Genomic DNA, 26880 nt, shown 5'->3' with positions numbered 1-26880 from the left:
TCTTTCTAACAGATTTTTTAATGGAATAATTATTACATTTGCATAATAAATTGAAATCATGTTGCTTAACGAAGCAATATGTTAAAGCTACGGATAGCTAAAGAAATTTAAAACTGTACAGTAATTACTTTGTTCTGTGGGTAAGTCTCTTTAAAGTCTAGTCCAGCTTTTCAGTATATGTGCTGCCGAAGTGAGCACACTAGTCCAGCTTTTCAATTCACTAGTATAAATTTAAAAGTTATTTGGTGTTCCATTCTTCAGGATGTAAAAGGAGAAAAAAACAGATCTTAGGAAGAAATGACTCTACAAGAAATAACAAAAAGCCATAAAAATCACTGCCAAAGAAGCAGTGATAGATTTCCCCTTTTAAATGTCAGGAACAGATAATAATGCATTGGAAACAAAGTTTTACATTCTTTAACTGACAAAATGTTTTCTAAGTAGTCTAGCAATCTAATCTGCAACCAAAAGAGGAACAGCTGGCAGAACTGTAGAGGCTGGGGGTATCCTCTTCCTAAAGTCAGGTGGCTGGTCCTTCGGCTTCTTGCTTCTATGGAGACTTTAGGGTTTCCACGTGGCAGCACAGGATGTCCTTAAGAAGACACATTACTTGACCAGCTCTGCCACATACAGGACAGAACCCCTCAATGAGATGCAACCAGACCACATGTGGAGTTAATCCTGTAGGTAAACCAGACTTAACCCAGGGCAATCTCTTCCTATATCTACAGCAGTGTGGTGAGAATAAAGAGTTAACCTTTATCATGTGTTTACAGGCGTACAGACAGAAAGCATCATGTAATTACCAAGGACTACTACAAGTTAGAGGTGACAGTGAAAATACAGCTTTATGGGATCACAGCCGCATAGTGCTAGCATTTTAAGAACTCAGAAAAGGCACCCAGTTTTTAGACTAGTTCAGTCTTTGGGGGTGGCTGGGAACAGGGAAGGAGTGGAGAACAAGCTGGAGCCCTGTCAATAACCAATTTTAGAACCTTTGGGAGAAGAGAGATGCATATTCCTATTTTTTAATTATAGAAAATCCTTGTGCTCATCAGATTTCTTGCCACTTAATTTTTATTTCCTCTTTTTTCAAGATCTTATTTTTGTAAGTAATCTCTACACCCAACATGGTGCTTGAAATCATATCCCTAGCATCAAGAATCATGTGCTCTACAAACTGAACCAGCCAGGGGCCCCTCTTGCAACAGAAAGTTTTAAATGTCCATCCTTACTAATTGTTCTCCTCAATACTTTCCGTCCCTGGCCAATTCCCCCAAGGATGGTTCTGTGACACATCGTGTCTAAAACACTGGATTTATTGATTAGAATGAAGGGAATATCCAAGTGCAACGGTTCTGCTGCCATTCTTGCAATTTCTGGGCAACAAACCACACAGTAAAGACTTCTTCAGAGTCTACTTTAAAGGCAAAATAATGTTGAAGAACAATGCTTTCTGGTATCCACGCAGGTCTGAGCCCACCAAAAGCAAGCTTATTCTCCAAACCCTCAGAATGGAAAAGCATTCTCAGTGCAGATTGGTGCTCCATCATCCATGGGCCAGGATAACCCTGAGAACTTTTTCTCTGGGGTATCTAGATAGGGGGTTGTTTAAGGAATCTACAGCACTTTCTGAACATTTAAGGCAGAGAGGCTGAGCACACAGTGGGCCTATGCCAAAGGGTCCAGCGATGGATGGGTTTCTCAGACTCCCATTATTTCATCTTAGAGTGGAAGATCTTAGAGGGTAAAACCCAGATGAGCCTAAGTTTGGTTCAGAGTCCAAAGTTCACCCCAAATGGGGACAGTGGAAGTCAGAAATTCTAGGACTAGGACCAAAGTACCTATTCTAAGAAGTAGAAGGATGGGTGTATGCACTTTACTCAACAGATCCTGTTGAACATTTTGGTCATGGGAGCTGTTTACTATGACAGAGAGCCTGCCAAGATGTGTCTATTAATGGCCACAAGATGCTCAAATCACCAAGGATTCCCGGACAAGCCCCACTGATGGCATTTCATCAGGGTCAGTAGCAAGCAGAAAGGACAGTGGCTTCACGGGGAGACCAGGTCAGGCAGTACTGCACGCTACAATGACAGGCATTGTGAGTGATAAAGGAAACCATTCAAAGAGTGGCAATAAATTTTATAAGACACCTCCACCCTGTGTGCAGGGACAGCCAAGAGGGTTGATGGGGGAAAGAAACAAGCAGTGTCTACTGGGCCAGGAAGTGGTAGACCAAAGCCCCAAGGCTGCTGTACGAGTCTATTCCACTCTGGCTCATACAATCAGCTCTTTGATGGCAATAGCACAAGTTAACCTCAGTCAAAGGATTAGCTGTACTAATAGAACATAAACTGAGGTTATATCTCTTGAATAAATATATCATCATTGGACATGTGTGGAAAAGGCATCATGCAAGGACTCTTGTTCAAGGAGCTTCCAAATGCTCTCGAGAATGTATATGTAATATAAATGTATGTAACACCATAAACTTTACTCAAACACATGGCTGGCTTCATTTATAATTCTTTCAATCTTGGACAAACTCATCTATGCGGGGTATGGTAACCAGCTTCCAATGTGACACATAACGTGGTCTCCCTCTGGGTTGTTGTTGGGTTTTTTTAAGATTTTATTCATTTATTTGAGAGAGAGAGAGAGAGAGCATGAGAGAGAGAGACATTAGCAGTGGAGAAGGAGAAGTAAACTGCCCATCAAGCAGGAAGCACTATGTGGGGCTCAATCCCGGGACCCTGGGATCATGACCTGAGCTGAAGGCAGACACTTAAGGGACTAAGCCACCCGGCTGCCCCTGCCTCTGGATTTATTCTGCTGTGTGCTTGCCTCCCATTTTGTACTGGGAATTTGATATGAATGACCAATAACATACAGCAGAAGTGGAGCACCATTCTGTAAAATTCAACAGAGAATAGATAAAAGCCATTATAAGAGCTGAAAAACCGTAGAGCTCGCACTGCCTGCTCCCAGTACATGCTATTTACAGACTTTCCTAAGTTTTTTCCATCTGCCTTCTCTTAAAGGAAATGAGTATACACAACCAAGTCCTACAACTGCTTTGTTGAGTCCAATCATCTGCCTGTTATGCACAACTAGTTTAGGGCTGAGGTACTTGCAAAGAAGTTAAAATGGCCTGAAAATTAGCCTAAGAGCGCATAATCTCCCTAAACCACATCCACTTGGAAGCATTAGAGCTGGGCTTCCCAGGTGTCACACAGCTTTCTGGAACGCAGGTTTCTTTTTCCTGCGAGTATTTAGTCAGCATCTATCTATTCTAGTGCCAAATGCTTTATCCCCAGGTATGTTCTTGAGAGCAAATGAATAGTGGAAGCCAGGGGGGAAGCAGATCAGTATTGCTGCCTGACAATGAATGAAGAGGCGCTACAGCCAAATCTGAGATTCTCAGATGGGGATGGGGCTTCCAAGGGAAGTCAACAACCAGACACCCAGAGTGCCAGCCGAGCTGGCCATGATGAGTCTGAGGCATCCCTCCCTGACCTTGCCCAGCCCTGATACCAGACTCCTGGACTGGGCCTGAGGCTCTGTCCCCGCAGAGAGGGGTCCACGCAGGCTGCGACTTCCATCATGCCAGCAGTCTTGCTGCTTACTTCCTCTGACTTTGGCACTCATGATCAGCCATCTCCAAACCCATCAGACATGACAGCACATTCCAGGTGATAAGCAACTTTTGACATATAAGACAACATAGAAATATGTCGATTTACTTGTTTGTAAGTCACATATGAGTTTGGCAGTATTGTTATGTGTTCACAAAAAGGTACTCTTAGAATAATGAAATATAACATATTTTTGTTTTCTCACCCTGCTGAACCTTCCTGACACCCCTAGAGACTTTGCTTCGGGGGGTTACTAACCTCCTGACTGCACTTGTTTTCATGACCCCCAGTCAACATTGAATTTCATAGCCCATGGTGCCTGCCTCGCTGGGCCCTCCTCAGAGTGACTTTCCTGTGTCTGGACCCCACTGACACCTGCTGCCAGGCCACATGCCCAGGCCACATGCCCAGGCCACTGCCAGGAGCACAGCCCCTCCCTTCCTAAAGGACTTCGACTCGGCCTTGACAATGGTCCTTGAGGGTCTGTTCTGTGAGGTCCTCCCTAGAGCCGGGCTCTGACAGCATGTTTCCCAGGGGTCAGCAGAGAGTGTCCCAAAGGAGTGGGGCTGATTACCCATCAGTGGAGAATGTCTTCATTGAGAATACCCTGCCATCTCCTCAACTCCACACTGGTCTCCTGAAAGAATCATTCTGATTCCTTTTTCCCTACTTTGACACGGGAAAAAAGAAATGTGGTAAAAGCAATTGGGGTCTGCTAGTCAGAAAATGAAGGAACGCCTGCACATGCCAAAATGTCAGCAAACAGGTCTGAACTCTTTTTGCTATTCTCTCGTTTTGATTTTGCTTTTAATTTGCTGGCAGAACTTCAAAGAGAAGCGTTGATAGAGACAGGCTCCCTGAATATGCACAGATTTACTCTTCTGCCCCCATCCTCACCCCACCTTGCCACCTCCAGCCGTTTTTCAAGGGTCCTAGGGGTCTGCTGGCACAGGTGGCAGCTGTGGAGCCACAGGGTGAGAGGAGAGAAGGGCCCTGGCACAAGAAGGCATTACTCAAGGGATTCAGAATAAGCCCAAGAAAGAAGCTTTCCCCAACAGGAAGGTGTCTCCAGCATAGATGCAGGGCTGAGTCAGCTGCCAAAACCCTGCAGACAGACCTGCCTTGCCTCTGTCTCCCGCTCACTCCCACAGGGCTCTCTGTGGCTGCCGGAGCCGCCTTGCACCCAAAGATGAGAACCCTGTGAAACCAGGCTTCCAACACCCCTCATTGCTCGTAATTACAACCACTTACTGAGCATTTACTTTGGGCCAGACATCACACCAAGCACTTTATAAACATTATCTCATTTAATCCTTCTAACAATCTTATGAGCTAACTTTAATGATCCCCCATGAAAGATAAGGAAACTGAGGCTTATAGCAATGAAGTAATTTGCCCAAGGTGCAGAGCTGGCAAGTGGCCAAACCCACTTTCAAATCCAGCTTGGTTTGATGCTAAAACTCTGCTCTTACCCACTGGGCTATCCTGCTCATCACCCTTAATAATCCTGGACTGCTTGCTGAGACCTGTTCCTCATTTTGCACCCATCATGTCCAATTTTTCTTGCTTCTGAACTCTTAATGAACCTTCCTATTTATGAGCTTGTCCAGCCCCTCAGATGTGGCATGAAGCACCGTTTCTCTCTATATAAATTTTTGTCTCCCCATTTAGCTGTGGTTTGCATTTCCATATCCCTCACCAGCTACATAAACTCATACTATCCCTAGAAATAATGCCGGTTTGGCTATGCCCAGTGTGGGCCTTGCCCTGGCCCCACAGCTGGGGCTGGAAAAGAATATGTCTGCAACACTCCAGTGCTTCTAAGCAGATGCCAGGAACTTAGAGCCACATATCAGGTTGAAGACAGCTCAACTAAAAAGCACTCTAGCAAGTAGAATTTTTAATCAACTGAGAGATGTTCTTCCTTGAAAGGAGAAAAAGAGAACATCTCTCAGATGGTTAAGATGCTGGCTGGCATCACTATGGGATTCTTTCCTGCCAAACACTGATTTCTCACTTTTTTCCTCCAAAGCATGGTGAAAGGAGATGCCCATGCCGTGGCCACGTACCATGTGTCATGTGGAGGCCAAAGTCAGCTCTGGCACTGGCAGAGACTCAGAGAAGGGCACCCCTTGGGGGAACCACATTCCCAAGGCCACCCAGCACAGCTTCCAGAGAAATTAACAAGGAGGGCACAGATTAAAAGTGAGCAATGCTCACAGCCAAGCACCTTCCACCTAAATGATAAGCACAGGGCCCTGCACAGGTGCCAGGCAGGGCTGCTGAGAAGTCCCCACCAGCTCCAAGGTGAGGTCAGCAGCATGACTCGCATCACATTCTGCCATGAAGGCTCACGTGGTTCTGGGGTGAGATGGATCCCCGTTTAGTTATAGTGAGGGCAGCACAGAGAGGGAAATTGGTTCTTTCCTTCCTGATGACATGATGCACACACCGTATACACAGACAGGAGGAAGAGGAGGACAAGAAATAAGGCTTACTGGGGCACCTGGGTGGTGTAGTCAGTTAAATGCCCAAGCCTTGGACTGGGCTCAGGTCACGGGTCACGGTATCGAGCCCTGTGTGAAGCTCCACACTGAGGGTGGAGCCTACTTAAGACTCCTTCCCTCCCTCTTCTGCTCCTCCCCTCGCTCACTTGCTTTCTCTCTCAAATAAATAAGTACATAAATAAAATATTTAAAAAATGTTTACCAAATGCCTCTACCATGTATCACCCAATGGCTTTAAAGCATTTCTAGGCACAGAGCTCTCAGAGCAAGATAAAAGTGCTGGCAGAGAGCTGATGTCTGCTCAGACAGCCTAGGATGGCAGGGGTGCCACTGAGCACCCCTTGAGACTCCCTAGGCTTCATGCATCATCTGCTGTCTCACCTAAAGCCCAGGCAAGTCATCAATCCCTCCTCTGAGACAAGGAACCTGGGATTCGGGGAGGCTAGTGACTCTCCCATGCAGTGAGCATGCCTCCACCCCCCCGAACACCACCATAGGCACCTTCTTCCATCAGGCACAGACAAGCTATGAGACGTGCAGAATGAGACAGAAGCAGTGAGAGGAGGCAATGCCCACCAGCAGGGCCACGGAGAATGAGTGGGAAGCTGAGAACACACACAGCACAGAAAGCCCCAGAACCGGGATGGAATGGGCCTCTGAAGAGAAGCAGTCCGTAGGTACCTACCTGTGTCTCAAAATGCAAAATGGCCCTGGGTCCTGAAGGGAAGAGCTGGGGGCACACACATAGCATCGTCTCCCCTCTGCATCTTGGGCTCTGCCTTGGTAAGGCTCCCCGCTCGGGTGTACGGGGCGCTGACCCAGGCACTGGCCAAAGCCTGCCCTGTCTGCCATCTGCAGTCTTCTCTTGACCGTGTGTGCTGCCTGCCCCCGGGTGTCAGCCAGTCTCCTGCTCCCCGACCCTGGGCCCCAGGCGGCACCACACGATGCAGGAGTCTGGTCTGCTACCTGCCTACTGGGAGGAGGGCACAGGTGCCACCAGGCTCCGGCCCATCACACGCAGGGAGAAGCAACCGCTGGACTCCCCTGCACTGAAAGGGTGCCCATGGCCACTCTCAGCTGTTATCTCATGCTCCACTGGCAATCTGGGGTAAGAAGACAACTGCAGGTGAAATAAATGGCCTACCAGCCTTCAGTTCTCTTACTTCCCCACCTACAAGGAAGACAGTGGCACACAAATGAGGGGCTTTCTTTTAGAAAGTGGTTATTATGTAATGGGACTGGAGAAAGCACGGATTGTGCAGAATTATTTTAGAAACTTCACAAGGCTGGATCAGCAAAGCCTTCTCTCTTTGTGCCATCTATCTCCATCTGGAAGTAGAACCAATAATATAGAAAACAGTAACAGGAGGATGTCCGATATTACATAAATGCAAGATACATTATTATTTTTCAGGAAAATAAAACCTTGTGCTGATTGCAGGTAGTTTCTTAAGACTGCTCCCCATGGCGCCTATGAGCACCTGTTCTAGCCATTCTCTATGCCTTCTTCAGCACCTACTCCCCATACCTGGTGCCAAGCCTATCTTGTTGTCAAACTGTCTGTGCCGGGAGATTAACTGATTATTTAGGTATTACCTAAAAATATTTCAGGACATTGCTCCTATTACGAAATTTAGCCACAACAGACATGTCCTGTTTATACATAAGATAGACGGCACAGAGTACTTCATCCTAGTGCTTCTTATTGGCTAATACTATGTAACATTCCACTAACATGTTTTCTGTATCACTCTAAAATATTCCATGCTCTTTCCATAAACTTTGGCCTTTCTATCTACAACTCCATTCTATCTACATCTTCCCCCAACTTCTCTGATATCTCCTATGCTGCAGGTTCTATTAATATCATACCCATTTTGCAGATAAAGATGTTGAGGCAGAGATTAGTCACCTGCCCAAGTCATCTAGCAAGGAAAGAGCAGAACTGGGCTCCCGGTGGTATGCCTCTGTTGTCTGTGCTATTCATCACTCTGCTATAGGGTTTCTCTATAGCTCACCACACAGACAAGTGTTCATGGTAACAGGGAAGAGCAGAAAGGCTGAGGAATGCATGATGCACAGGGCTGGGCTGTAAGGAGGCAAGAGAGGAGCAGGCACAGGTTTTATAGCAGCAAAGATCCCTGTGTGGAAGAGAGCCCCCTTAGAACCTGACCATGCTAACACCCTGATCTCGCACTTCTGGCTTTCAGAATGGTGTGAATCAACATTTGTTAGTTAATCCACCAGCCTACAGTATTTCATAATCACAGCCTGCACAAATGACAACCAGCACTCACATCATGATGGGAATTTAAACTTCATTCTATAGGTGATAGTTAGCCAGCCATTTAAGTTTTTAGATATAAGAGTCACATGATCAGAACTGAATTCTAGCAAATGGGCAGTGCTGAGACGGGCTGGAGAGACAAAGAGCAGCACTGGAGGGGCCAGGCAAGAAGCCGCCCCACCACCAGGGTGTTCCAACCAAGGGACGTGGAAGCAGCACCACTAAATACAAGGGGGAGGGTGGATTCAAGAAGCTTTTCTTGGGTACCACCTCCAGGACTTGGACACCAATCAGATGAGGGGGAGAAAGAAAGTTCCATCAAGAATGAGGCCTAGGGTTTAGCTGGTGCGACTCATAGGCTGTGGCCACCATTGAAAAAACCAACACATATAACAGAAGATGAGCAGAAAGACAAGTTCAGTTTTGGATGTGTGGATATGGCTCAGCCTGCGCAATGACAGGGAGAGGGGAGGCCTTCTCCGAACTGTCTGCACAGACAAGCACCTGCTCTCCCCAGTACTGTGCCTTGATAAGACTTTACATTTATATTTGTTTTGACTCTCCGAAGCACTATCTCCTAGCCCCTTCCATCCTATCAGTACAGCTCAGTGGTTGAAAGGACAGGTTCTAGGGTGAGGACTATCTGAATCTTGCAGTTCTTTGGCTTCTCTCAGCCTTTGTTTCCCAAATACAGGAGCACAAAGAGGGCCTCGGGTCCTTCCGAGAGCAAACGAGATCATGCACATCTAGTGTTCAGCATCGTGCCTGGCACAAAGTTCACATGCAAGCAGTGTGAGCCAAAATAAGGCCAAACCCCCCTAGATACAAGCCTGACACTGACATGGTCTCCCTGACCACAAAAATGAACCAGGAGAAGTAGCTGATGTTCATGCAAAGTTACAGCATTGGTGGAAAGCAGTTAGAACTAGGACCTCCAGACTCCATGTCTCTTGTCTCGGAACGACACTCCCAAAAATTCAAAGTAACTCTCTCACATTCCTATCATCCTCCAAAAGCCCAGTTTAAAAAAAAAGAAAAAAGAAAAAGAAATTTGTGATGAATCTGAAGAGTTCTCCCCAAACTGCCATTTACACCAAGCGGTACAGTTCTCATCAAGTTGCTGGAGGAGTTCCAAACGGCACTCGTAGTGAAAGGCTTAGCTCAATTCCCGGCACAGTGGATGGGAACATGGCTGGTTTTCTTGAGCTTCTTCAACAATGTTTGAGCTTTAGGACAATATTTCAGGGCTGTGCACATGAGACCACAAACCATAAGCAAACTTTTCTGACCAAAAGCCTGATCATATGGACCCTGGGCACAACCTAGCTGTCACACCTGCCAAGTCACTATTAAAAGGATGGCAGGTACTGCTTTGGAGAAATCTCAAAAATTCCTAGGATACTTCCAAAATGCAATTTTCCAGGTGCTCCAAATGGTATGAGTCATTATACTAGTGTTCTGATTTCACTTGCTGGTACTAGAGATATTCCTTGGGTTCAAAGGAAAACTTCAAACAACAAAAAAAGCTGCTTCTCAAAATAGGGCTTCAAGTCTCTCCTGTGAGAAGAGTTCCCAGATTCCTTCTTTTGACTATACATCATTATTCTGATACATAACAGCTCTCAGTTCAAAGCTGCCCAAGACAGGCAGAAAATGCCTCTTCCTGAAAGATAAATTGGAATATTATCCTTTTGATTACTTACGTGAATCTGCACCAATTGCTACAATTTCTACAATGGCACCACATAATGTCAAAGGAACAAAACACACACAGAGTTTCACTCCCGGCTACAGCCACCTGCAATGCAGTGGGCAACTGCACAAGATGAGCCCGGGCTCATTGTAAGAAGCTTACACTCCATAATGACATGAACACAGAAAATATTTTTTCTGAAATTCTGCAGTAATGTTCCAGTTAACATGAATTTTATCCACCCACTCATCAAGTATGTGCAGAATATTTACTGTGTGAAAGAGACCGTGTCGACTATAGTAGGGGATAAAGAGCATGGTCAACTGTCCTCACAAGGGTAAAGGTCCTCTGGGAGGGACAGGTATAAAAAAATAACTGAGATATGGGGGACTGTGATCAATCATTAATAATAGAAACAAAATGCTGCCGTAGTTCAGAGCAGGGAAAGACTGCTCCAGTTGAAGGACCAGAGAACTCTCAGATGAACTTTTCAAGGTATATTTATTGTGTAGAAATGGGGACACTGGAGAGAATCCCTAAATGATTGTGGATATAAAATAGAAAGATCTAATTAAGGTTGTTCTTTTCTTTTTAAATAGGCTGGGCACGGAGCCTAATATGGGGCTTGAACTCATGAGACAGATGCTTGACCAACTGAGCCACCTACTGCCTCTGATTGCGGTTTTTCCACTCCCACTCCAAGTCCACTACTAAGGATGCATACTGTCTTAATTTTAAAAAGGAAAAAATTTTTTAAAAAAGGAAAAATTGAGAACTCAAAATATTCACCATTTTATTGTCTAATACTTTGCTAAAATTATTTTGGTCTGATTGTGTTCCTTAGTGTTCAAACCTTTTTCATATGCCCAAGGGCAAGGTGAAAAGAAATGCAATGGGCTCTGTCACTGGCATTGTTTATTAATTTATTTTTTTTTTATAGATTCTTCTATCTAGAAAGAAGAGTTGGAGTTTTTTCCTGGCACAAAGCTAATGGGTCTCAAGATTGATATAAATGCAATTATTCTGTGGAGTAGACAGTCTAAAGAAGGGTTCAGCTTTTAATGAACCTTGCTTTCTTGCCATTAAAAGCCTATAATGAGACAAGATCTTAAGGACTTTCTGCAGCTACTGTGGGCGAACCCTGCTGCGGGCCAGTGCCTGGCTGAGGCTGGTTTCCCACTTGCAGGCCTAGTCATACAACCGGCATAAGCACAAACACAACAAAATGAAGGCCACCTCTGTTACACATTCTACAGCCTCAGTCTAAGAATAGGACCAAAGAAGCTGAAGAGAAAACAAGGAGACGGTCTCCACGGGGGACACCTGCCCAGGCCACGCCGGCTCTGAGAAGTGACCAAGGAAACTGACAGAGTGCAGAACACACACTGCCTTCAGTGTCACACCCAAAGCCGAAAAGCAAGCATGCCCCTCAGTATGGAAACTTTGTGTTCTTTGCCCAATGTATTTGGGAAGGCCAAACTCTTCCTCCAGGGCGCACGATCCTCCTCATTGCAAAGGTGATGAAAAGTAATGTCAATTTTCGTTAAACAGATGTGAAACTGCTTTGCGGAACACAAAGGAAAATCCTCACAGTGGGTGGTATCCTGACTGCTTTCATCTTCATTTTGACTGGTGCGAAGAACTTGCAGATGTTTCAAAGGAAGACTGCTTGAGAAAACCAAATTAGGAGGTGATAATCGGAAAACCAGATCCTGGCTTACATAGGAATTGGAATTCAATCAAGTCTGTTCTCAGGTCACTGGCACCTGTCTCTCCCTTGCAGCCCCATCTGCCCCCTCAGCACTGCCCCCTCCACACAGTGCCCATCTCTCCCCGGCACCAGGTGTGTTCCAGGGCCTCCCCTGCAGAGCTCTGCCTGTGACCACATTCAGCCTCCCATTCCCCCAGAGAGAGGAGGGGCAGCCAGCAGAGGCCACTCAGCATGCGGGGCCCTAGGGAAAGGACACGGGATTGCGGGGCAGGGGCCCTGGTTTCCATGCCAGACACCTGCATTCCCTTCATAGGAGGGCAGGAGAGCCATTTTGCAAAGGCCTTTAACTTCAAAATTATAGATAAATTTATGATTTACAGATAAAAATTATAAATAAAATGAAAAATGCTTTCTTGACTGATAATGATGTTACTTAACATCATTACCTATTAGGAGTTCTAACCTATGACAGCCAATCGGAAATTAAAGTAAACCACTGCTGAAAATATCATGTAATTTATAGGAAAATGTGTACTTTACAAACTTCAATTTATTTTTTTTTACAAACTTCAATTTAAATACTACTTTTCTGAAATATATCCCGAGTAAAGTAAAATATAACCAGATTAAAAAATACTTGGCTTACTATTTTTAATACTACAATTACCAAAGCTCTGGTCATTCTAGGACTAGATAAAATGTTAACAAAGTCCTTAGATGGCACAAGTAGCCTAACAAACATTTACCGAACACTCATTAAGTGCTAAGTCTAGTTCAAGGTATTAGACATCTAGCTCTATCAATACAGATAGATAGCTATCTTACTCACTCATCTATAGATGCATAGACATAAGATCAAAGCACAAATACACAAATATAGATGTATCTCAAGATATAAAGATGAACACGGTAGAGCTCCTGGCCTCAAGGAGTTTAAGGTATAGTGAAGGAGACAGACACATGAACAGATAAGTCAATAAGCTAATTGCTATAATAGAGGAGCTAAATGTAAGAAGAGATGGACATAGAGCAGGGCACTCAACCCAACCTAGGGTTCCAAAAAGGCCTTCTGTAGGTGATGACACCCGAGGTAGCCTTGAAGGAAGAGGGTAGCAAGGCAGACAAAGAATGAAAGAGCATTTCTGGCAGAAATAGCCAAATGGCAGAGCTCAGAGGCGTAAGGCAATATGGTGGATACAGACCATGCAGGCAGATCAGGGTGGCTGGAGTGTGGGGTGAAGCTGTAGGATCAGGCTGTGGGGATCAGGACATAGAATCTAGGGAAGAGATTATGAATTTGGGTCATGTTAAATTGCAGTGCTCTAAAACATCCACCTAGAGATGGGGTATAAGCCTATTAGAGAGGAAGTCTAGCCTGGAGATACTAGACTGGTGTCATCAACAAAATATGATCACTGAACCCTAAGAGTGAATGAGACAACTTAGGGAAAGTACAGAGCAAGAGGCACATCTGGTGCTGAGTCTGCAGAACCTCCAACGGCCTCCAACTCTATACCGTCATGACCTTGAGACAACGGCCCAGGGCGGTAGGCCTGAGCATCGCCAGTGCTACTCGTGACTGAGTGGGGGAGTCCGCTATCCTTGGTCCAACATCAGGAAAGCCATTTTCACCACATGTTCTCTAAACTAACCTTATCACCAAGCTGATACTTTGGTTTCCATCTGCCTGATTACAGTTTCTCAACTTGTTCAGAAATGAGAAAGAAAAAAAAGGATGGCAATCCTCTGATGTTCAGAAGCTGCCCCAACACTCCTGGCAAGGCCATGGATTCTCCTACTAAACATAAACCATCTCAAGGAACAGCAGACTCAGACAAGGTTACTGTGAGACCATGATAAAAGAAACGAAATAAGTCCACTTCATCATTTAGTCCAATTGCAGACAAAAAACAAAGTCACTGTGTCACCCACAGAATATCTAACATCCCTTTCTTGGCCAAGCTACTTCTTTGCCAGTCACGTTATCTTTAGTGTCTCCATAGAGAAGATTTATTGAGATACCTAATCAGAGAATAACCTCTGCTCTTTGACAGCATCTATTTAGAGAAAATCTCTACTTCCTCAGACTCTCTTGCAAATCATTCAACTAAAACCCAAATTCATAGAACAGGTTCTCTCTACCACTCTTTTACTGAGAACCACTCCCCACACCAACAATTCTCCACAGTGTGTGTTCCCACTTGCTGCAACAAGTAATAGACCCAGCACAGCCAAACACTGCATTTCTGATGGTCATTGGCTGGATGATACTGACAGAACTCAGATGAGGAAGATATATATATTGAGACCCTAAGACCCTACAAACACCAGAGTCAGAAGAATAGTTACCTTGTAGGAGCAGAGAAGCCGAATGTGACTGAAGAGGGGTACAGAACTTTCAGAAGCTCAAAATAAGTGTTAACATTGCTTAGATTTCCTTTCTTAAACTTGGTGGGGGGTGATGGGTTGGCCCTACTCTTAACAAAATGTGTCTGTCAAAATTTTAATGACATACTTTCAAGAAGAAAGACACAAAATCAACAATGTCAGATGTTGCAAAATCAACAATGTCAGATGTTGAGAAATCAGGTAAACTGAGTACTAAAAAAAATGCTGAATCACGCGGAGTCCACTGGTAACCCTGCAGAGAACCTATTCAGTGGACTCATGGGTACAAATGACAAAGGACGAGGGTACCAGTGACAGAGGAGGAGGAAGGAAATTGAGATTCTGAATACAGAGAACTTTTTCTCCCCTGCTCAGTAGTCGCAGGGGAGAAGAGTGAGAAGGCAAGAGATAGCTGGAAAGGTGTGGGACAGGGGAGAGCCCACGCCATCTTCGCGAGTGAGGAGACTGAGTCTCAGCTCAAGACAGGCAGGAAGTGGGTGGGAGCTGAATCTCAAAAGGGGACCTTGTTTCCCTCTGCTTTATTTGACTTTAGGATTTGGGCTCTGATGAAAAGTGACCAACACCACAAACCCCCTTCCCCATTATAGACTAAGTATCAAGAATAGGAGTGAATAAAAGGTGGTAAGGGAAAGTGGTGCCTTATTCACTGAACCCCCAAATATATATGTATCATTTCATGACATCTGCAGCTCTTTCATTAACATAGACTTTGCATTTTAAAAAAGATTTTATTTATTTATTTGAGAGAAAGAGAGAGAACACAAGCCGGAGGAGGAGCAGAGAGAAAGAAGCTCTTCACTGAGGAGGGAGCCCAACACGGGACTCTATCCCAGGACCCGGGATCATGACCTGAGCCAAAGGCAGATGTTTCACCAACTGAGCTACCCAGGCACCCTAGACTTTGCATTTATTTGTTCAGTCTCTACACTTATAATGGAAATATATAAAATTTACTATAATTCAGATGCTAAATTCCTTCCAGAAAATTGTGGAACCAAGAATGACACAGGAAAATGCAACTGTCCACAAAGCTTCCAAGACTTTACATGTCACCTCAAAGATATTTTGAGAAAGGGATCAGGGAAAGTAAGAGCCATACAAAATGAGGGTGAGGAGCAGTTTTGTTCAACACAAACACCACCCCGCAGTGCGGCCTCCTCCATGAAGCTGCCATGTCCAGTCTGGCCCTGGGAGGCCTCAGCCCTGATCCCCATCACCCTTCACAGCCACGCACTTCAAGCACCGAGGCCAGCGGGGCTTAAGCTCCAGCCTAGAACTTTAGCTGTGCTCTGGGTTCAAAGAACCCAAACCAGTGGTTACTCGGTAGAGCTGCCACAGCTCCTAAATGAGATGAAAACCCTTAGGCTAATTCCATGAAGCTGGAAACATATGACAAACAAGGGTATTTTTCTAAATCCTCATGACATGCGACTAAGGGATCAGAGATCTATCGTCCCTATTTTAAAGATGAAAAAACTTCCATCCCCAAAGCACAAGCTTTCTACACGAATGTAAGATAATTACTTAATCAGCCTGCCAGAAAGTTCACTCAGGTCCACACACAATTAATAAAGGGAATGGATGTCAAATGGAATGGGTATTAATTTTTCCAGGCTGATTAGGCATAGATGGGGCTAGGAATAAACTCCAGAAAGCATGTCTCAGCCCTCCCCAGTATGCAGCTGTGAGTGGATCACCCTCTGTTTAAGACCTCTCCTCTGGGAAAATTCTAGGGGGGCCTAGATGATTTCTGATGTCCCCCGGTTCTCAATCAGAAGTTAGGATTCTGCGGCACCTCCATGCTCCCATCCTTCCACCGTGCACCAACTAAACAACCCTGGCAAGTCAGTGACCATTCTCTCAATTTCTGAAGTGTGAAGTGGTGGTAAAGCCTCATCCACCCCTTGGCAGTTGGTCTGAACACCTCACCTCTTCCAAGTGTTGCCAAGGTAAAAATTTGTGTCGACTATGACTTCTTTGGAAGAAAAGAACTTTATTTTTGACAACTGAATTTAACTTTGCTTTTGTGCCCCAAGTCTGCTGGAGCAGGCCACCTGTCCTCTCCTGTCCTGGTGTGCTCACTGCAACCCAGCGATTCTTTTCAGTCAGATTCAAGTGTTTGTGCGCCAGGCACTGTCTGACCCTCCCAGAAGGTAGTGCCCCAATGTCTCTCTCGCCTGTGCCTCCCCTTCCCCCCGGATACACATGCTCCTGGACAGGAGAGAAAGGGCCTAACCTCCTAGAATTCCTCTACTTCCTGCCTACTGCCTGAGTTTTTCTTCTCCATTCTCAGGAAAACAGTCCTGATGCCACATCCTGCATCAACGCTATGGTTGACTGTGAATTCTTTGACTGTCAGCTTTGGCTTGTAGGAGAGCACAGACCCTTTCTTGTTACTGTGTTGTTTCCTTCCTTCCTTCTGTCAACAAAGCTCTGCTTTTGGAAATGTAAAACACTTGCTTTCAGATGGTCTCCTATGGATCTTTTTTTTATATAAATTTATTTTTTATTGGTGTCCAATTTGCCAACATATAGAATAACACCCAGTGCTCATCCTGTCAAGTGCCCCCCTCAGTGCCCGTCACCCAGTCACCCCCACCCCCCGCCCACCTCCCCTTCCACCACCCCTAGTTCGTTTCTCAGAGTTAGGAGTCTCTCATGTTCTGTCTCCCTTTCTGGTATTTCCCACTCATTTTTTCTCCTTTCCCCTTTATTCCCTTTCACTATTCTTTATATTCCCCAAATGAATGAGACCATATAATGTTTATCCTCCAATTGACTTATTTCACTCAGCATAATACCCTCCAGTTCCATCCACGTCGAAGCAAATGGTGGGTATTTGTCGTTTCTAATGGCTGAGTAATATTCCATTATATACATAAACCACATCATCTTAAATTCTCGTTTTGATCCCGGAAACCCAGCCATGCCTGCTTCATCCAGGCAGTCTCCACCCCTCTCCAGAAATAATAAAGATCTCAGTCACAATGGACAGAAAGCTGCAGGGCAATGAGGAACAATTAGGGGTTTCTGGGAACAAGAACAGGTTAGTTTAGTATTTTCAAAAACATTGTCCATGCTATAAAAGCCTTTTGTGTGTGTCCTCTCTGTTCTATTCCTTTAAACATCCCTCTACTTTAGGTTTTTATCACTATGAAAGAGCTTCCCACTCCCACCACCCTGCACAGCTGCCATTACAGCTTTACTAAACTCACAACTTCAATCACGATTTTAAAAAGTAAATACCTGGACACTCTTCATCTGGACCTCCTAAGTCCCTCTCATTCAGACCCCTTTCCACCTGCCAGTCTTCCTACCAGGCCCCAATGGTAGGAATGCTCAGATGACAGGTGGGATCTCAACAGGTGGTGAGCCTTCCACCTCCACAGATGCACATGTTCAGCTGGTTAACCACCCAACAGAGGTGTCATAGAGGGTTGGGGATCAGCTCACACCTCACCTGGGGGAGTGTGCACACATCCCCTGCCTTCTCTCTACTGCCATGGAAGTAGGAAACAAGCTGTTTGTCAACTGGACTCCCCAGCGCCACACCTTTGCTCATGCAGGAATTTACCTAAAATGGCAGTCTTTTCTTTTTCATTCCTTACTTATAATAAACCCCTTTCCAAATCCTACTCCTTCTTTGAAACCTACCTCAAGCACCAGATTCTTCATGAAGCTCTTCTTTACTGCTATATATTCTATCCTGCTTAGTCTTCGAGCACTTTGATCTCATCTTTCTCCTGGTTGCTATCATGTCTCAGGTCATATATTTTTATGTACTTCACATCTTCCTAACAGACAGTAAGCCCTTTGAGAGCAAGGACTGGATCCTGCCTATTTTGTACGTCAGGAGCCTAGAGGCTACAGGAAAACATTTAGTTCCCATTTGTTGAGCAACTACAATATATGCATAATGCTCCTTGCTGTGAGAATACAGAATAAATTTTTAAAGATCTTTTCTTCAAGGAATATGCAATCTAATTGGGGAGGAAAAAATTAGATATATGAAAAACAAAGCTTAAATGGAACTTCTTAAAAAGAACAAAGATATTCAAAACCATAAGGGGGAGGAGAGAGAGAGAATCTTCAGTATTAACCAAAATACAGCCTTCAAAATTTTGAGGCAAGTCTCCTCTCACCCTCACCCTCCCCCTAGATCAAACTAATGGTTCTGAGCTGCTCAGATCCAGTATTTGGTTGGTCTTCTTTCCTTTCAAAGTCCTAAACTTGGAATAAGTATAATAATGAAAATGTATCCTTTTTGGTGATGTGTGAAAAACAGAAAAAATTTGGGGGGGGGGAGTCACACTGGATATTAGTGAGTTCATGGTTGTATATAATATTCAGCTGCATGAGAGTAGTTATATAATAAAGAAGCAAATTCCAGAGGAATCAAATGCTGATCCCTTACGCTGCTGTAGATGGTGGTGTGTAAATGGAAAACACACCAATTGAGACCCTGCAGAAGCCATTAAGCCAGGGCCAAAGAGTAAATGAAATCCACCAAGAACTATTTCTTGGCAGAACTAAAGGCAGAGGAATAGAAAATTGAATCACAAATGGAAAAGCCTCAATTGACCTAAACTCACTCGCACAGGTCTAAAAGGCACAGAAAATGACAGTTTATAGAGGTATAAAAAATGCCTGGAAGAAATCGAATAATAATAATAGGCAGTTTATTAGAACTCATCTTGACTGTGGAATACTTTTTCCTCTTCAAGTAGAGAGTTTGTAATCCAAATAGCTGTGATGATGATAACAATAGATTTTGTATGTCCACTGCACTTCACAATATTTTCCCAGAAAAGAAACTTTAAGTCCCAGAAAGCTGCCAAAATACATGTGGTGGCTGACATGGCTAACAGATGTTCCCAGGTTTAAGTAAGTGAGGGACAGAGTTCTTCAGTGAGGAGTGTTGAGAAAGAAGAATAGCAGATGTATCAAGCCGTCTATGGTAAGGAGAGGAATATGTAGAGACTGGTTTCTAATATATTTAACATTTTAAAAACTATTTCCAAGTCATCATCCCCGTACCTATTACCTACAAGTAGATTCCATCATACAATCAATAATAAAGGAAATAGTCCAGGATGCCTGGGTGGCTCAGCAGTTGAGCACCTGCCCCTGGCTCAGGGCGTGATCCGTGGTCTCAGGATCGAGTCCTACATCAGGCTCCCTGCCTGGAGCCTGCTTCTCCCTCTGCCTACAACTCTGCCTTTCTCTCTGTGTGTCTTTCATGAATAAATAAATAAAATATTTTTAAAAAATAAAGGAAATAGTCCTTCCCATGTTTAATTTTATGAAATACTTAAGTGAAGCTTTCCAGTTCTCTAAAAGCCCACAAAAAAAAAAAAAAAAATTTGAGGTTATTCTAGCAGCTCAAAGAAGGCTGCTTCACCCAAGCTGCTCCTATCTCCAGAACCGATGGTCTTAGATAACTCAGTAATTTACAACTTCCAATGAAAGCAAAAATGGGATAAAGGTTGATTACTCTTTAAAGCAGACCTCCTTTTAATGGATAATTTATCAACTGAATCTCCTGATTAGAAGGTTTAGAAAGGATATATACTCATTCTCAAAATCACTAGTTCAATTAAATGTCCATTAATAACAACAATAGCATTTTAAACATTTGTAGTCATTTAAATAAGAAGCTGACATTAACAGCTAAAAATTAAGATTTTGTATCTTATGACTGAGGTAAACGTAATGTTCCAATTCAATTTCTGAAAATTAAAAACAGGATTCCAATCGTAGGATGGCAAGTTGAACTCATGTATTTAATCTAATGTAATATACCATATTAACAGGCTATAGAAGGAAAATCACAAGATCTTATCAACTGATTCGAAAAAACACTTGACAAAATTCAATACCCATTCATGATTAAAAAAAAAAAAAAAAGAACAAACAACTCTCAGGAAATAAACTCAAAAAAACCTTTCAGGAAACTAAGAACACAGGGAACTTTGGGGCACCTGAGTGGCTCAGTCGGTTAAGCGGTTAAGCAGCCACCTTCTCCTCTGGTCTCTAGTCATGATCCTGGTATCCTAGGATCAAGTCTGGCTCCCCACTCAGCAAGGAGTCTGCTTCTCCCTCCCCCTGCTCTTGCACTCTCGCTTGCTCTTTCTCTCAAATAAATAAATAAAATCTTAAAAAGTAAAAAGAATACAGTGAACTTCCTTGACTTGATAAAGAGCATCTACAAAAAACCTACAGCTAAAATTATACTGAATGATAAAACACTGAACTGGCAATAAAGCAAGAATATCCATTTTCACAACTTTTATTAGATCTAGTAATGAAAGTTCTAGCTAGTTTAATAGTCAAGAAATGAAACAAAAGGCATATAGATTGGAAATGAAGAAATAAAACTGCCCATATTTTCAGATGCCAAGATTATCTATGTAGAAAATACAAAACCTAATTGTACTATCATACAAAAAGCCATACTACCAATGAACATGTGGACACTGAAATTAAAAACACAACATTTACAATCACTCAAAAAACACTTGGGCATAAATCTAACAAAACATGACCTGCATGCTGAAAACTACAAAATGCTGGTAAAAGAATTCAAAGATCTAAATACAGTTGATCTTTGAACAACACAGGTTTGAGCTGTGCACAGGTCAACTTACAAACAGATTTTTTCCAATAATTACAGTACAGTATTGTAAATGTATTTTCTCTTATGATTTTTCTTAATGACCTTTTCTTTTCTCTAGCTTCCTTTATTGTAAGAACACAGAATATATACATATAATATACAAAATCTGTGTGAACTATTTACATTATTAAGACTTCCAGTCAACAGTAGGCTATTAGTAAAGTTTTGAGGGGAGCCAAAAGTTATACTCAAATTTTTGACTGTGCAGGGGATCGGTGCCCCCTGACTCCTGCAGTGTGCAAGGATCAACTGTAAATGTATTCATACACTGGAAAACAAATACATGGATTGGAAGACTCAACACACAAATTCTCCTCCAACTGATATACAGATTTAATGCAATGCCTACAAAAATGTCAATAAAATTGTTTTATACATATAGACTATTCTAAGATTTATATGAGGAGGTAAAGGAACTAGAATAGCTAAAACAATTTGAAAAAGAATAAAATGGGGGGATCAGTTTACCTATTTCAAGAATTATTATACAACTAGAGTAATCAAGACTGTGTGTTACTAGCAGAGGCACAGACACACAGAATAGTGAACCTCAAATAGACCCAACTGATATTCCCAAATGGCTTTTCATGAAAGTACAAAAATAATTCAATGAAGAATAAGTAGCTTTTTCAACAAATTCTGCTGCAGCAATTGAACATCAGTAGCCCCTTCCCCTCCCAAAAAGAATCTCAACCTAAGTCTGACACTTTATACAAAAAAATTTACTCAAAATGGATCACAGACTTAAATGTAAGATGTTAAACTAGAAAGCTTTCAGGAAAAAAATATAGAAGAAAATCTTTGGGATCTAAAACTAGGTAGAGTTCTCTGACATGACACCAAAAGCATAAAAGGAAAAATTGACAAATTGGACTTCCATCAAAATTAAAACATTTTACTCTGCAAAAGACATTGTTAAGAGAACAGAAAGATATGCTACAGACTGGGGGAAATATTTACAATCTACATTTCCAACAAAGAACTAGTATTTAGAATGTATAAAGAACTCTAAAAACTCAACAGTAAAAAACACAATCTAATTAGAAAATGGGACAAATGTTGTACCATGGTGGAGAATCAGCCAGGAAGCCAAGGCATTGATCTAGGCAAAAGATCATGGTAATTTAATGAGGATGAGGGTAATGGACATGAGCAGAAGTGAACGAACTTGAGCTTCTGTTGCATGTAGGATTGCAAGATGAGGCAATTTAGATGGGAAAGTGAGAAGGTGTTAGGGTAACATGAAACATTGGTGGTTTAATTTCCTGAGCTAAAGGAGACTTGGAAGAAGTATAGGCTAAGAGGAAAACCAACAAGTTATGCTTTGGGCAGGCAAGTTGGAGGTAACTGTGAGAAGATCAGTGGAAATGGCAGGGTCTATCTAATACTCTCTGCAGACCCTGGGGCAGGGGTTATAAAGTAGGTCTCTACCTGTCCCTTGGCTCCCATGATGCACCCACACTGACTTGAGATCTCTTCTATGGACCCACCAAGTTCATTCTTGCCCCCAGGCTTATACACATCTATCTTCTCTGCCTGGAATGCTCTTCCTGAGACCTCCTGGCTCCTTTGCACTTGTCAGGTCTCAGTGGAGACATTTTCTCTGTAAAGACCTTGTGCTGGATATACATCAGAAAGCAGTATTTGACTCCCAGGCAGTCTCTCAGACACTTGCTTCATTTTCTTCCTAGAAGAAACATCTGAAATTATCTCATTGTTAATTTTTTTCTATACTCTCTGCCTTCTCCTGCAAGAAAGTTAGGTCCATTAGAATAGGGATATTCAATATCTTATTCTCTGTGGTAATCTTAGTGCTTAAAACAGGGTCTAGCATTTAGAAGGCACTGAATAAGTACTTTTTTAAAAAATATTTTATTTATTTATTATGAGAGACAGAGAGAGAGAGAGAGAGAGAGGCAGAGACACAGGCAGAGGGAGAAGCAGGCTCCATGCAGGGAGCCCGATGTGGGACTCGATCCTGGGACCTCGGGATCATGACCTGAGCTGAAGGCAGACGCTCAACCACTGAGCCACCCAGGCATCCCTGAGTAAGTACTTTTTGACTGGAAGGGAGAGAGAAAATTTAAATCAAGGCTTCTATAAATCATGAAAATCAGGAGGGCTATCAACTAGAAAAACGTCCACTTACAAACGTCAAGGGGTGTAACGGAACCAAGACTGTCCTGAGAACTATATGCTTTCCAGATTAAAGGAGGTGGTAGTCCTACATACTGCACAAGCCATGCCCAAAACATGCATAGTGATGTGTAACACAGCAGTATTTTTCCTTAAGAAAAAAACAGAAACAACTAATACTGGAAATGCTAGTGATTCCCCCTGCCCCATTCTATGATGTGATGTCCCTCCCACATCCCCACTGAGGGCATGGTCTTGGGCTGTTGAACACGATGGCCAGTGATGGCCTTGGAGGGCAGGAGAAGAGACACTTATGACATAGCCTAGAAAGAAAGTGTGTCAAGAGTGGTGGTGAGTAGCTGGGCACATCAGCCTCCTCTCTCCTGAATGAAGAAATAGTGAATTAGTCAATAGTCTGGAATTGACACAGACATCAAGAGATACAGAAGGAGTAGCAGAGCTACAAAACACTAGATTACAGATCACAAATTCCTGATGCTAGACAATTGTCGTAGATCCTGAGAAATGGACATTTCTGGCTCCCATGAGATTTGTGCTTCCCTCGTGTGTTTCTTTAAACTATCCCAGCCTGGGGGCATGGGGGAGCATTCAGTCAGTTAAGTGTTGAACTCTTGATCTCAGCTCTCAGATCTTGACCTCAAGGTCATGAGTTCAAGTCCCAGCCTCACATGATATTTGGGGGTTTGTTACTTGCTACCAAATAGTCTATCAACTTAAATATGCAACAAAAAAGTGTTCTATCCAGTTAATTATGGTTCTTCCACCTGTTGGATTACTGTATAGATGCTTAAAATGGTTGTTGGAAGGACTGGGTGGTAAGAAGGATATTATGTCACCTGGGTGGGGATGATAAGGTAATCTTCTACCCCCGCCCCTTGCTCCCCAGGTTCCCCCACACTGGCCCACTATGCAGATACAAAAATAATGAAACTTGAGTTCAAAGCTTCTGGCCTGTAGTAAATCCTTACAAATCCATAAACCCATTAGTGAATAAATATTTTGCATGGTGATTACAACTAAGGAGAGACCACTACATATAAGAGACCAAAAGGGAAAAAAACACCAAAATGAACATGTCCAAACTTTTTATCACAGTGGGCCCGGGTTCTGTGATCTCATCTCCCTCCACTAACCTGTCCTGCCTCCACCCTCAGCCCTTACTTCTTGGATTCCGTGCCTCGGCCATACTGATTGATGTCGTAGGTTTCTCATCGTGTCACACTTTCCCCTCTCCTGTACAGCTTTGTTTGTCCTGTTCCCTTTGCCTGGGAAGTCTTTCCTCACCTCCCACCCCCTCTGCCAGAATAACCCCTCTGCATTCTTCATTGGCTTTGATGCCACATTCCAGGAAGCAATTGTACAACCCCCCCCACACACTGTGCTGCAGGAACCTGCTCACTGAACCCCCCACCTCCCCTTTGGGGACCAGACTGTAAGTCACTAAAGAAATAATTAGGTCTCATTCATTGTTGCCCCCACCGTAAGCCATGTACATCAGCCATGCTACACGGATTTTCTCTGAGTTGTAGAATAATAAAGAATTTTTGCTGTTGTTATTTTGGCTCATCTAGAGTTTCAATATTTATTTTAATAAAAATGTATTTTGTAATAGAAAATTAATATAATTCTTGAATGGTTTTGTATTCCTATTCCCGGATGAAAGAGTGGAGGGCCACTTTTAAATGAAGTCCCTATAGGCTCCTGTCAAATAATGCTTTTGGCAGTTCTCACTTGAATCTCATAGCATTTGACAGAAAAGGTCTTTGATTATCAGCAAATACTGGAAGAGACACAAGATGTGCTTATACAAAAGAAGAGGAAACTGGCACAGGCAGATTTTTATTATGGAAAATATTTCCTATCCAAAGAGATTGTCTAGCTTTTGATAGGAGGAAAAGCAGTATTTACATGACAAGGAAGTGTTTTCTGAATGTTCTCTTCTGTGAGCCACTTGGTTTTGACAAGAATTTTATTCCAAGTACCCAAGAAAGAAGAAAGAGAACACAAGGATACATACACGGTCCGTGTGAACGTGCACACACACGCACACATGCATGCACAGTGTTAGCATTAACTGAAGCCTATTAGTAAGCTCAAAGGAAAATCATTTAAATTCCCTATAAAGAAAATACCATCAAAAAGAGTGCTGTGTCACTTAAGCCAAACCAAGAAGAGAAGAATGTTCATTTCACAGAAGATTAAAATTGTATTCGTGGCAAAGGGATCACTGAATATTTCCAACAGCAGGCTGAACGGCATGGCCCTATGACAGTCTTCCTGGCCCCAGGTCTCCCAGCCTGTTGTCTCCCTTCCTTCACAAACTTGCTGCTCTCCCTCTTTTCAACCTTCCTGGCCTTGTGAAATCCTGATGGAGTTACAGAGACAAGGGATGATGAGTAATCTCTATGGGGGAGTTTTAAGAATCTGCGGAGGAGACAAATGCACTCATGTCTCTTAGTATGGATGCAAATCGGCAGCCACTTGTGCTAGCTGCTTCTCCACCATTCTGTGATTTTTATTTATTCACCTAAAACCTCTGAATTCATTTGATTTTTAAGAATAGTTGTTATTCAATAAAACAAAACAAGAGAACCTCATTTCTAAATTGTTCTAGTTGCCTAAATGGCTCCAAACATTTGGGTTAATTTTATAAAAGTAACAACTGTAAGGACTTTATGAAGCCCCTTCCCTAGATTCCAATTCTGTTTTCTGATAAATCCAATTTCATTTTCATACTTCAACAGTGAAATACCAGACAGGTGAGAGCTACTCTAAGGTGGGACACTTCATCAATAAGCTGACATCATGGTCCAGGCTTAGCTACTGGCAGGAAAAGCAATTTCAACTGCATGACACCCAAATCCAAGAAATTCGGAAACAGTCACTGGAGTATGCAAAATGTAACCCAGATTATGACTGAATTGTAATTTCAAAAATACTAGGCTCTCAGGGGTTTCTAAAACTAGAAGTATATCACATAGAGAATCATCATTTCCTCATCTGTGGCTCAGATACTTTTATTAAATGCAAAGTCTGATCCTGATGACAGTTCAGAGAAACAATCTGCACCGCCTTCCCTCCAAATTTAAAATTTGGGTTATTTCTGCAAACTGTTTACAAACTGAAATGCAGGTCTGGGTGGGAAAACATTAATACAGCAGGCCCAAGGCTCCAGTTTTTTGAAAAGCTACCTAATTTGCAAGGCTGACCCCGTGGCTGGTGTCTGGGAATTTGGCTCACACAAAGCTCCTGATACTGACATGCAGAGTTTCCTAACTGATAAGGTCGTTCTGCTGGGCCTAGGCTGTTTGTATGCAGCATGTGATTTATGGTGGAAGTCTGATTTCTTCTTGAGAGTCTGGAGTTTTAGTAGGTGTTTCGAGGCAGAGAATGCCAACATGACCATCACCCCAATAAAAACCCTAAACTCTGAGACTCAAATGGGCATCTTTGGGCAGAAGCAGGTAATCTGCATTTTGCAATATTAGGAAAGGTGCACTCCATGTGACCCTTCAGAGAGAGAACACACAAAGACTGCACATGGATTCCTCCAGACTCCACCCTTTTACACTTGGCTGTGTTGCGGGGATCCATCTTAGCCATAGTGGGGCTCTACACTGATCCTGTGAGTCCTTCTAGTGAATCTCCACATCTGTGGATGGTCTTGGGAACAAGGTTTAAAACAAAATATTAGTTTTTACTGGGTAAATATTTTGTGTTTGTTAATTCTTTTAATGGAGAAGGTAGATTTCCATCATTAAATGCAGACTACATTATAACCTGACGTTTCCAATGTAATGGA

The 26880-nt window shown here is 43.0% G+C and overlaps 1 protein-coding gene across 31 annotated transcripts in view; it reads right to left on the bottom strand.

Moving 5' to 3' along the window:
- CSGALNACT1 (chondroitin sulfate N-acetylgalactosaminyltransferase 1) overlaps positions 1 to 26880 on the bottom strand; it is a 327875-nt gene that overhangs the window by 90148 nt on the left and 210847 nt on the right. The window contains exon 1 of one of the 31 annotated variants that reach the window (XM_072776748.1): positions 6831 to 7306. The exons of the other annotated variants lie outside the window; for them this stretch is intronic. The gene's annotated coding sequence lies outside the window, so the exon portion shown is untranslated. Of the gene's footprint in view, positions 1 to 6830; positions 7307 to 26880 lie in introns of those variants that run through there. 31 annotated transcript variants of the gene reach the window in all.

The sequence above is a fragment of the Canis lupus genome, chromosome 15 (assembly GCF_048164855.1).
Source record: "Canis lupus baileyi chromosome 15, mCanLup2.hap1, whole genome shotgun sequence".
In the NCBI taxonomy this organism is placed as follows: Eukaryota; Metazoa; Chordata; class Mammalia; order Carnivora; family Canidae; genus Canis; species Canis lupus.
The sequence above is the reverse complement of the archived record's forward strand: the minus strand, read 5'-3'. Positions and strand labels throughout refer to the sequence as shown.